The sequence below is a fragment of the Protopterus annectens genome, chromosome 15.part0, assembly GCF_019279795.1.
Source record: "Protopterus annectens isolate FY-2018-M chromosome 15.part0, PAN1.0, whole genome shotgun sequence".
NCBI lineage: Eukaryota > Metazoa > Chordata > Ceratodontiformes > Protopteridae > Protopterus > Protopterus annectens.
In genome coordinates this window covers 601,510,738-601,521,930 of record NC_056749.1, presented here as the reverse complement: position 1 = coordinate 601,521,930, position 11,193 = coordinate 601,510,738, and the positions used below count along the sequence as shown (strand labels likewise).

The 11,193-nt window shown below is 41.8% G+C and overlaps 1 protein-coding gene across 5 annotated transcripts in view; it reads right to left on the bottom strand.

Annotated features, from left to right (window-relative positions):
• PDZD11 (PDZ domain containing 11) overlaps positions 1-11,193 on the bottom strand; it is a 723,877-nt gene that overhangs the window by 424,776 nt on the left and 287,908 nt on the right. The gene's annotated exons all lie outside the window — the stretch shown is intronic.

The following is an 11,193-nucleotide window of genomic DNA, read 5'->3' as shown; positions in this document are numbered from 1 at the left end:
CCAAGTGAATTATCTTAACTCTATGAATACGTTTTTATTTGATGAGACTTATGAAGAAGTTTCTGGAAATGAAATTCATATAGCGTACTCCAGGACTGACAATTTACTACACGATATACTACTTCAGGGACAAACTATTAAAAGTTATTTTGACTTTATATGCAACACTAGGCCTATCACAGCCAGTAAATTTGAGATCCCCAAAACACATAGACATGGCTCAACCCCTCTTGCATCCTATTGTGGGTGTCTCACGTTCTAAGGTCTGCTTTATAGCAACGTTTTTGGATACTAATTTGAAGGAAGGTATCAGTAATATTGCACAGGTCTGTAAAGATTAATGGCACTTTTTGAGGCTTTTGAATGTTGTTATTTTCTCCAGACATCATTTTCATAATTATGTACATAGCTTGTTTACAGTCATTCCACATGAACTAGGCCTAAACTGTTTTGAGAACCAACTATTCAAATGTACTGACCAAGGAACTTGCAAAGTAGATGCTATGGTTAAATTTATGAAAATAGTACTAAAAATAAATTTATATATTTTGAAGGTCAGTTTTACAGGCAAACCACTGGTGTGGCTATGGGTACTGTATGCAGACCCTTGTTTGCCAATTATGTTACAGCTGAATGGGAAGATCAATATTTGCTGACCAGTGACTATAAAGAGAGCTGGATTCTCTACACCAGATTTTTGGGCAATGTTTTTATTTCTCCTTAGCCCCAAATTTTGATAGAGAAAGAATTACTTTTCTGGCTGTGGAGATTAGTAAGGATGTTGTCAATTAGAAGTTTGTTTCCAATACACATATTATAGTAAGCCCATGTTTTCTACAAAGGAGGAGCGACTTACAGACCCTGGGAACTATTGCCCCATTAGCCTGATGAGTTTGATATGCAAAGCTATGGAACGCATCATCCTGAACCTAATAATCAAGGATATAGGGAATCTCCAAACTCTGGATCCTACACAGTTTGGTTTTGTGAAGGGTAGATCATGCCTGCTGAACTTGGTCGACTAATTTGATTCAGTCACCAGAGCTGTGGATGAAGGCAAGGTGGTTCATACAGCCTACCTTGATCTGGCCAAGGCCTTTGATACCATTCCCCACTCAGGAATCATAGAACAACTCACTAAGCTAGGCATCAACCCCTATAATCAGTAGGTGGGTTGCAAACTGGCTCACAGACAGAACCTACACAGTGTGAAAGTAGCGGACTCTAACCTGTCGACCAGTCACAAGTGGAGTCCCACAGGGTCCTGGGTACTCTCCTGTTTGGTATCTACGTCTCTGAAGTCCAGGCCAACACGAAGGGACTCTGGTTGTCAAAGTTCGTAGACTATTGCAAGTTGGGAGCTATTGTTAACTCCCCAAGTGATGCTGACATCCTACAGAAAGGCCTCACTGAGACCGACTGGTGTCAGAACCATGGCCTTAAGCTCAATGCCAAAAAATGCCGTCATCCCCTTGGGAAAAACCCAGTTCCCAGGAACTGCCACATCGATGGTATTCCACTGAACACACAAGGCATTATAAATCTGGGAACACAGGTTAACAGCAACCTCTCTTTTGACCATCACATTGCCACTGTGGTTAGAAAGTCCTATGTGGCACATTTCATTACTAAGCAGAGAGGGGTTGCAGGCCTTCATATTCAGATGCATCAGAGTCAGACTCCTGTTCAGATAAATCTACTGGGGACAGGTGTCTTTCTTTTGAAAGGGTAGCTTGGCTTCCCCTGATCACCATTAAGGTCTTCCGCCATTTTAAGCATTTGAGACTGAGGCAAGGAAGCAGGTGTCTGAGATTGGGTCGTCTGTTTCTTGGACATGGTTCGTATCCTGGGCCTTAGAAACTCAGTAGTTTTTGAAAGAACGGTAGACATGAAAAAAGTTGTTGGTTTGTGTTGAGAATCGGTAGTGCGAAGTACTTCCTTGGAAGCCAATGCCTGCTCAGCGGCTCTGGACCCATCCAAGGTAGAGACAACAGCAGGTTCCTTAGTCGAAGAAGAGTTTTGCGGCATACTGGACTCCGAAAGGGTCTCTTTAGCGGCCTGTGAATCCACAGAAGCAGGCATCAGGGACTGCGAAAGCGCCTTACTGGAGGACCGGAGAATTGATTACTAGGTTAACGGAAGCATCGTCGGTAGGTTTGGACCTGTGTGGTCTGTGTCTTTATCCTTACGTGTTTTCTGTATATCTGCTGTTGGATGGATTACCAAAGCCATATCATTACTTGAGGACTGAGAGCGAAAATATCTAGCTACAATAAGGACCCAACGACGTATAGTTCTGGTGTTGAACAAAGCACAAAAGCGACAGTGAGGGATGTCGTGGTCTGGGCCCAAGCAAGTGATGCAGTAAGAATGAAAGTCTCGGTGTGGTATTTGCTTTCCACAGGCGAGACAATTAACTTTTTCTGACATCGGTTAGAGGAAGAAAAAAGGATCCCCTAACAGGGTACTTAGCTTTAGAAGACTTCAACTTCAATTCGGAAGATGAAACTCAGGTAGAGACTGACTGGCACTCATGCGAACTGCTTCTGCTTAGGGCTCCTCAGCAAGAAAGACTGATGTAATGGCGTCGGCTGCCTTACTTTAATACTACTGATGACCTGACGTCAGTCCAAAAGCGACAGCAACCAACGCAGAAATACTAAGCCTCTGGTATTCGGGCTGCCCGAGGGCTACCCTGGCAGGGATAACTCAAATGTGATGACTGCAACAGTGAAACACGAAGAACATCATACCTTATTTCATTCATTCTCTGATAACATCATACCTCTCAGCCACTCTGCTTTTTGTGACATGCTCTAATTTAAACTAAAATGCAGCAGCTACTCTCTGACTGATGACCACTCAATATTCTGCAGTCTCAATGGTTCAGTCCTATAAAGTCAATGAACCACTGAAAAGCAGTTTTCTTGATGTGTGACATTAGGCAACCAGCCCAATCACTGATCAAGCTGCTGGATTCTCTGGGGAGACAGTTGAGAGGTATGCCTGATCAGTCACTTGGTGATCTCAACTGGCATTCAAACATCTGCTAACAATATAGCTGGATATTTAATAAACAATACTAAACAAGCCCTCTTTAAACTTAACTATTTAACCTGGATTTGGAGCACAGCAGTACTAATGCCACTCCAGAAGGGTGGATCTATCACTGACCCATACATTATTGGAATGACCAGACTTATTTGCAAAGCCATGTAATATATTACAACTGACATGATAAATTATGGTATTAAAAATCTTATCAGGCTAGACTCGCAGCAGTTTGGCTTTGTCCAGGGTGACTTTATCTAATGAATCTAATTAATTTCTTCAAAAGGACAGCCCAGGCTGCTGATAAAGATCATGCTGACCACACAGCATGCCTTCACCTAGACAAAGCATTTGACACCATCCTCTATACTTGCATAGTTAGTAAGCTTAATGCACTGCAAACAGATTCCTCTGTAGTAAGGTGGATAGCCATTTGCCTAAAAGACAGAACTGATACAGTGAGTGTAGAAGGTGCCTTATCCAACTTTATTCAGTATTTACTTTTCTGATTTCCAGACCATGAACCATGATCTTTTTCTAAATAAGTTTGTAGACTACTGTAAACTGGGAGTCATTGTCAAGTCCCCCTCTGACACCAAAGCCTTTCACAAGAACTTACACTTAAGTACTTGGTATATTAAAAACAGGCTCAAATTAAAAGTTCAAGTGTGCAATACTATCACATTTGGTAAACAAACCTTCCCCCAGCATGCAAAATAGAAAACACCCCAATTCAAAATAATATTAGACCCTGGAATTTGGGTCGAGTACTCCCCATCCTTTGATCATCATTTAACAGTAGTCAGAAAGTCATTCTACGTAGCTCAACTAATTGCCAAAGGAGTATCATATAGATTTAGAGGCAATCTTCCCCTTATTTTCAGCATTGGTAGGTCAATTGCTGAGTACAATGTCCCCTTTGGGATGTACTTCACTACACAAGCAAACAAAAAGACCCCCAGAGGTTTCTAAGTAAGGGCTTAAAAAGTACAGTTGTGTACACTTACCATAAATGTAGATGCTAGAGTGTATTCACTGTTGCAGTCATTACATCTGGGTTATCTGCTTGCAGGTAGCCCTCAGTCGACCTGATTAACAAAAGTCTTGGGTCCTGCGTCGGTTGCCATCCCTTCTTCCATGACATCAGGTTATCAGGGGTAGAAAACATGCAGCCGACGCCATTACATTAGTTTTTCTTGACGCAGATGTCAGGTGCCCCCTAATGGGGAGCAATTAAATATAAAAGTACAATGACATACCTCCAACAAAAAAGCAAATACACCAAAAAGGATTTTAAGCATAGTAAAGGAAAGTAGAGGTATAGCCATAAGTAGTTAGGGGGCTGGAGGGAGGGTAACCAGGACTGCAACAGTGAATACACTCGAACATCTACATTTATGGTAACTGTACACAACTGTATTATGTTTGTGTTTCACTGTTGCAGTCATTATCATTTGGGTAGATTCCCAAAGCTGTGGTTGGGAGGAGGAATTTAGATAGCATTAGGATGAGCTGTAAGGCCCTGCAAGACTGCAGTGGCAAAGCCAGCTCTGGATTTGGAGAAAATTGGCAAATGGTAATCTTTGGTGAAAGTATGTACAGAACTCCAGGTAGCAGCTTCTAGGATGTCCCTGGTATGGATGCCTCTGAGAAAGGCTGTAGAGGTAGATGCAGCCCTGATGGAGTGAGGTCTGATCCCCTGGGGGACAGGTTTTCCATGGTGCTTATAGTAGAAATGAATGCAATGGCCTATCCAATTAGAAACTATTTGCTTTGAAATAGCCTCCCCCTCTGCCCCTGCAGCAAATGCTACCAGCAGTTCAGATTTCCTTTGAGGTTTAGTCCTGTCCATATAGAATCCGAGTTGTCTGTGTACATCTAAGGAATGCAGTATCCATTCCCCTTTGTTCTGTGGATTGGGAAAGAAGCTTAGCAAATGAATGGACTGATTAAGAGCCACACTGGATACCACCTTGGGCATGAAGGATGGATTGGTTCTGAGGGACACCCTGTCCGCATGAAAAATGATGAAAGATGATGAAAGGCTCCACTGCCATAAGGGCCTGTAATTCAGATACCCTTCTAGCTGAAGTGATTGCTAAAAGGAAAGCTGTTTTCCAAGAAAGAAATTTTAAGTCTGCAGTAGTAGCTGGCTCGAAAGGAGGTAGAATGAGTTTCTCCAAAACAAAGTTAAGGTCCCAGGCTGGGGTTGGAGCTCTTCTGGGTGGTCTCAAATTTTTAGTCACTCTGAGGAACTGCTTGAGCAGTGGATGAGAGAAGGGGGGGGGGGTTCTGTGTTATAATGAAATGGATGAGGCATGGATTTTAATGGAGTAAAAAGACAGGCCCTTGTGAAGGATCTCAGTTAAGTATTGTAAAATCTGAGGTAAATTGGGCGCTGCTGTGCTCCTCCCTTGAGATTGGTTCCAGGCACATAATCTTTTCCATTTTTCAGCATAGGATTTTCTAGTGCTAGGCCTCCTTGCTTCTAAAATGATATCCATCACAGGTTTACTGAGGGATGGTAAAGGAGCGATTATGTAATTAGCCAGGCTGCAAGGTCCAGTGTTAGAAGCTGAGGATGCAGAATCTGGTTCTCCTGCTGAGACAACAGGGAAGGAGTCTGAGGCAGGTGCCATGGGAAAAACCTTGACACTGCGCAAGAGGGGTACCAGTGTTGGCGTGGCCAGTCTGGAGCAATCAAAATCATCCTTGATTTGTCCCGTTTGATTTTCAGTAGTACTTTGAAGAGTAGAGGCAGAGGGGGTAAGGCATAGACTGATAGGTTTTTCAAGCTGAAGGACAGAGCATCCACTTTCCAGGCTTGTTTGTGGGAAGTCCTTGTGCAAAATTGTCCAATTGGTAGTTCTGGGGAGAGGCAAACGGGTCTATATCTGCGCTTCCCCATTTGCTTGTCAACATGTTGAAAATCCTTGGTTCCAGTTTCCACTCATGTGGGTCCTTGAGGTTTCTGCTTAGTTCATCTGCCAGTGTATTTAACTTTCCTGGCAGGAATTGAGATTGTAGGTGCACTTGGTAGCTCAAGGCTGTGTTCCACAATGTCAGCAGAGGGGGTAAGAATGTGTACCCTCCTGCTTGTTTATGTACCACATAACAGTGGTGTCTGTGTCTTTACCATTAGTTGTGCTGGAAGAATGTGGTCCTTGAATGCTGTCAGTGCATTCTGTACAGCTAACATTTCTTTTTGATTGATATGCAGGTGCATTTGACTTTGGTTCCATTTGCCCTGAATTCACTTCCCTGCCAGGTGAGCCCCCCATGCATAGTCTGATGCATCTGTTAGGGTTTGGGTGGCAGGGGGTGGTGTGAAAGGTAGTCCCTTGTTTTGGTGGCAGGCCTCTGCTCACCAAAGGAACTCTAGGCAATAGGCAAGGTATGATAGGAATCATTGCTTCTAGATCGTGAGAATGTTGAAACCATAGGCTTTTTAGATACCACTGTAGTTTCCTCATATGCAGTCTTGCATATGAAATTAGAAGAATGCAGGAGGCCATGAACCCCAAGGCTTGCGGTATTTGTCTTGCAGAAAGCAGGGTTTTTGTGGGCACTTGTTTGAAGTAGGTTGTCAAATGAACTTGTTTCTCTGGCATGAGGTAGGCCATCTGGGAAGTTGTATTCAAGCTTGCTCCCAGGAATATAATTTGTTGACAGGGTACCAGGTGTGACTTCTTTTCATTTATGGTGTACCCCAGACAAGTTAGAACCCTTTGTACAAAGGCCAAATGATTCAAAAGTATGTCCTGGCTTTCTGCCTGAATTAGACAATCGTCCAGGTATGGGTATATTTGAATATTTCTTTGCCTGCAAAATGCAATAACTGGAGCTAGGCACTTTGTGAATACAATGGGAGTAGTAGATAAGCCAAAGGGCAGTGCAGAGAACTGCGTGTAACCTGCTTTGAAGCATAGGTATCTTCTGCAAGATTCCCTAATTGGGATGTGCAGGTATGCTTCTTTTAAATCTAGTGTTGCCAACCAGGCATTTTTGCCTAGCATAGGAAGTAATTGGTGAAGAGTCAGCATCTTGAATTTTGGAATCTCCGAAAAGGTGTTAGACAAGTCCAGGATAGGACACCATGAATTGTCTTTTCTGGGTACCAGGAAAATTCTCTAGTAGAAACCTTGTCCCTTTTCCTCTTCTGGTACCAGCTAAATAGCCCCCATGCTTAAGAGAGAAAGTACTTGTTTTTGGGCCTCTGCCCACTGATATGGGGGTAGGTCTGGCCACCCGCTTGGTGTTGGCAATGTGTGGAAGTGAAATCTGTATCCCTGGGATACTATATTTAAAACCCATTTGTCCTGGGTAATGAGTTCCCAGTTCTTTGCATGACGAGCAATCTTTCCCCCCAAAGGGGCAGTCAGTTGATAAGTGCTTGGAAATTTTAAAAGGAAGTCATTGAGACAGTTTACTATAGGGTGGAGTCTTATTATTCCCAGATTTGAAGTGGAGGCCCCCCACTGCTTAGTCCTGTGTGTCCCCTTGGACTGAAACATGGGTTTTTTGCTGCATCTGGGTATGGCTTGAGAACACCTGGAAGGGGCTGGAAAGGACCAATTCTTAGAGGGCCAGTGCCTACTAAATATAGGAGGCTGAGCTTGTAAAAAATCAGTTTGCATAGATTTAGCTTTATTTTCCATCTTTTTAAGTACTTCCTCAGCCTTGTTGCTAAACAGGCGGTCCTGATTTAAGGGAGCATCCAACAATTTAGCTTTAACATTATCAGGCAAAGATTGCTCCTTAAGCCAAGCAAGCCTTCTGAGTACAGACCCAGCAACAGTGGCCCTGCAAGAGGCCTCTAATGAATCAAAACCACACTGCAAAGTATGTTTTCCAACTTGTTCAGCACAATGCATTAAATCCTGTAATTCTTTATTTTCCACAAAGTCAGGAATCAACATAATTTTCTGTTTAAGCAATCCAATAACATGTTGCTGATACTTTAATATATGAAACTGTCAGTTTAAAGCCCCAATGGCCAAGGTTGAAGAAGTGTAAACCTTCTTATCCCATCTATCCAGCGCCCTGGAGTCTCTATCAAAAGGGGTAGGATTTTTAGCAGTAGAAGCCTTAATGCCCTTGGGCCCCTGCAAAGCAGTCTCTGGATCCACAATAGGATTTTTAAAAAGGAACTTGTGCGACTCAGGGACCCTGTAGTTTCTGTCTGGTTTTCTGGGAACAGGAGGCAAGGAATCAGGGGCCAAACTACATTCCAAAAACGCATCATCAACAATGTCTAGTACAGGAGGAACAGCTAAAGGCCTATGCTGAAGTAGGAGTAAGAAATCCCCAAACCTCTTTTTTGAATCAGAAAAATCCTGGCTTTCCTAGTGGAAATGCTCCCTTAGAGTATGTAAGGTTTCACCAAAAGAAAAATCCTCTGGAGGGGAAGCAGAGGGAATGGAGTCCTCTGCATCAGAATCCTCATAAGTAGATAAGGGCAAATCCAGATCATCAGAAAAATCAGAAAAAAACGAATCCTGGTCAGAAGATTCATAAACCACTTTGGTCCTAGGCCTCTTATTACCCCTGATTAGAGTTATTAGATATTCAGCCATTCTTATCATTTGTTTTTTAGGCATAGAGGCCTGAGCATGTGGCCTGGGCTTCAGTTTTTTAGGCATGGTTCGAGATTTAGACCCAAGAGAAGGAGGCGTTGGTTTAATATGCAAGTCCATTGGCCTGAATACACCCTCAGAAGCTGGTGCCTGCACAGCGGCTCCGGACCCATCCTAGGTAGACATCCGCGGGTTCCATAGTTGAAGCATCTTGTGGCATACCGGACTCCAAATGGGTCTCAATAGAGGCATGCGATATCAGAAGTAGCGGGTATCAGGGGCTGCGAAAGCACCTCAATGAGTACCTGCAAACTGGTGACTGGCTTAGGAGAAGCGTCGTCGGCAGTTTTGGACCTCTGTGATCTGTCTCTGTCTTTATCTTTGCATTTTTTCAGAATTCCAGTAGTTGGATGGCTAACAGACGACATTTCTGGATAATTAAACAGAGAACCGAAATATTTAGAGCCGAAAATATACCAATGACTGATAGTGCGCAGATTAAATAAAGCACAAAACCTACAGCAAGGTACACTGTGGTCAGGGCCTAGGCAAGGAATACAGTACCAATGAAAATCTTAATGAAGTATTTGCTTTCCACAAGTAATGCAATTAACTTTTACTGACATCGGTAAGGAGCAAGAAAAAGTTTCCCCAACGAGGTACTTAGCTTTAGTTGAAGACTTCGGTTCTGAAACTCGAAAACGAAAAATTTCAGGAGTCTGCCGACCAGCACTTGCGAACTGCTTCTGCTTCGGGCACCGCACGGCAAGAAAGACTGATGTAATGGCGTCGGCTGCATGTTTTATACCCCTGACGACCTAACGTCAAGGAAGAAGGGACAGCAACCGACGCAGGACTCAAAACTTTAATCAGGCTGACCTGAGGGCTACCTGCAAGCAGATAGCCCAAATGTAATGACTGCAACAGTGAAACATGAAGAACACCCCTAAAATACTGCATAAGACTGGAAGCATCGTGTTTTATTCAGTATCTTAATAGATGTCTGTGCCTTACTTTCTGGTGCCTTTAAGGGATCCAGTGGTCCTAGATCTCTTGTATCCTTAGAAAGCAAACAGTTCCACAAATTAAAAGCACCAGGGGCCTAAATTTTCATCAGCAAAACATGGTGGTTAGACAGGTTCATTTTGGAATGTCTTCCTCAACTCTGGAATAGACTCCTGCGGCAAATTATCTTCCTTCAGAAGGGAACTGGATGATTGGATATTCACAAATTTGCCCCTGGTTTGACTGCACTAGCTCTCCTTGAAAAAAGAAATATAAAATAATTCAACTATTTTTTCCATGTTAGCAAAACATTAATCATTGCAAGACTTGGTTGCCTTGCATTTCCAATAATTACTGTGATACAACTATTAAAGCAGAGCTATGTTTAACTTTTCACAGTAGCCATAGTTCTGTACCTATTTTGAAAATTGTGGTTATGTTGGAGTACAGTATTTATTAAAAAATGATAAAGAATGTACTACATTACAGTAAATGGCATTTTATCAAACTAAGAAAGATTTCTGAGACTTCATCATACCTTTCAGCTCTCCCTGATTTTGCATATTTTTTAAACTGTTCCTCTTAAAATTTTTGATTTTCTGTTGAATCAGCAAGAATTAGTAAGTCCTTAATGGTCAGAAAATGCATATTGACATGAAAACTGTTTATATTAAACTTGTTTATATGAGTTGAGAGTAATTTGTGTAAAAAAACAAAAAAAAAAAAAAAAAAAAAACCTGCAATTCTGGCTCTTTCCTCCCATTACTTTTGACTTTGTTCAGAATTCTTAAAGAAGCTGAGAAGCATAAACTGCAAAGAAGTATGTGTAATAATGTATGTTTTCTTGTGAAACTGAATTTTGTCAAAATGTTAACTACGCACAACATTTACAGTGTGTGTTTAATATAAAGTGTTTTAAGAGCGTGGACTGTCATATTTGAGAATGTTCAACAAGAAAAGCAAACACATCAGTTTTAACTGTGTTTGTCTGTGACTAAGCATACTGACATTACAGACATTTTTAAGACACACTGTTATGCTTTGAACAAGACACAAAGGCGAAACCAGTAGCGTGTAATGTGCCAAAGGCTGTACAATTTTACAAAAAATTCATTTATTTCAGAGCAAAGTACTCATTTTAATGAAATTCTTTCATTCCAGAAAGAATGTCTGCTTCAGAAAGCTGAATCTTAGTTTTTTAGTTTTATTTTTCACTAATGCACTTATTGGTGACTATTGCTGAAAATATTTTCAAAATGTGAGCTGTGCTAGAATTTAGTTTACATACCTTCAGAGGGCTTTGTGGGACACAGAAGCAAGAAATACAGGAATATAAGGAACTTGGTTTAAATGCAACAGATATGCATGTGTGTGTGTGTGTGTGTGTGTGTGTGTGTGTGTGTGTGTGTGTGTGTGCGCATCACGGATATGCAAGTATAAAAACTAGATCACTAGGTTGTAACTTCTTTCACACTCTAGTTAATGTGATACTGTGTGTGTGTGTGTGCGCGCATGTGTGTAATATATATATATATATATATATATATATATATATATATAT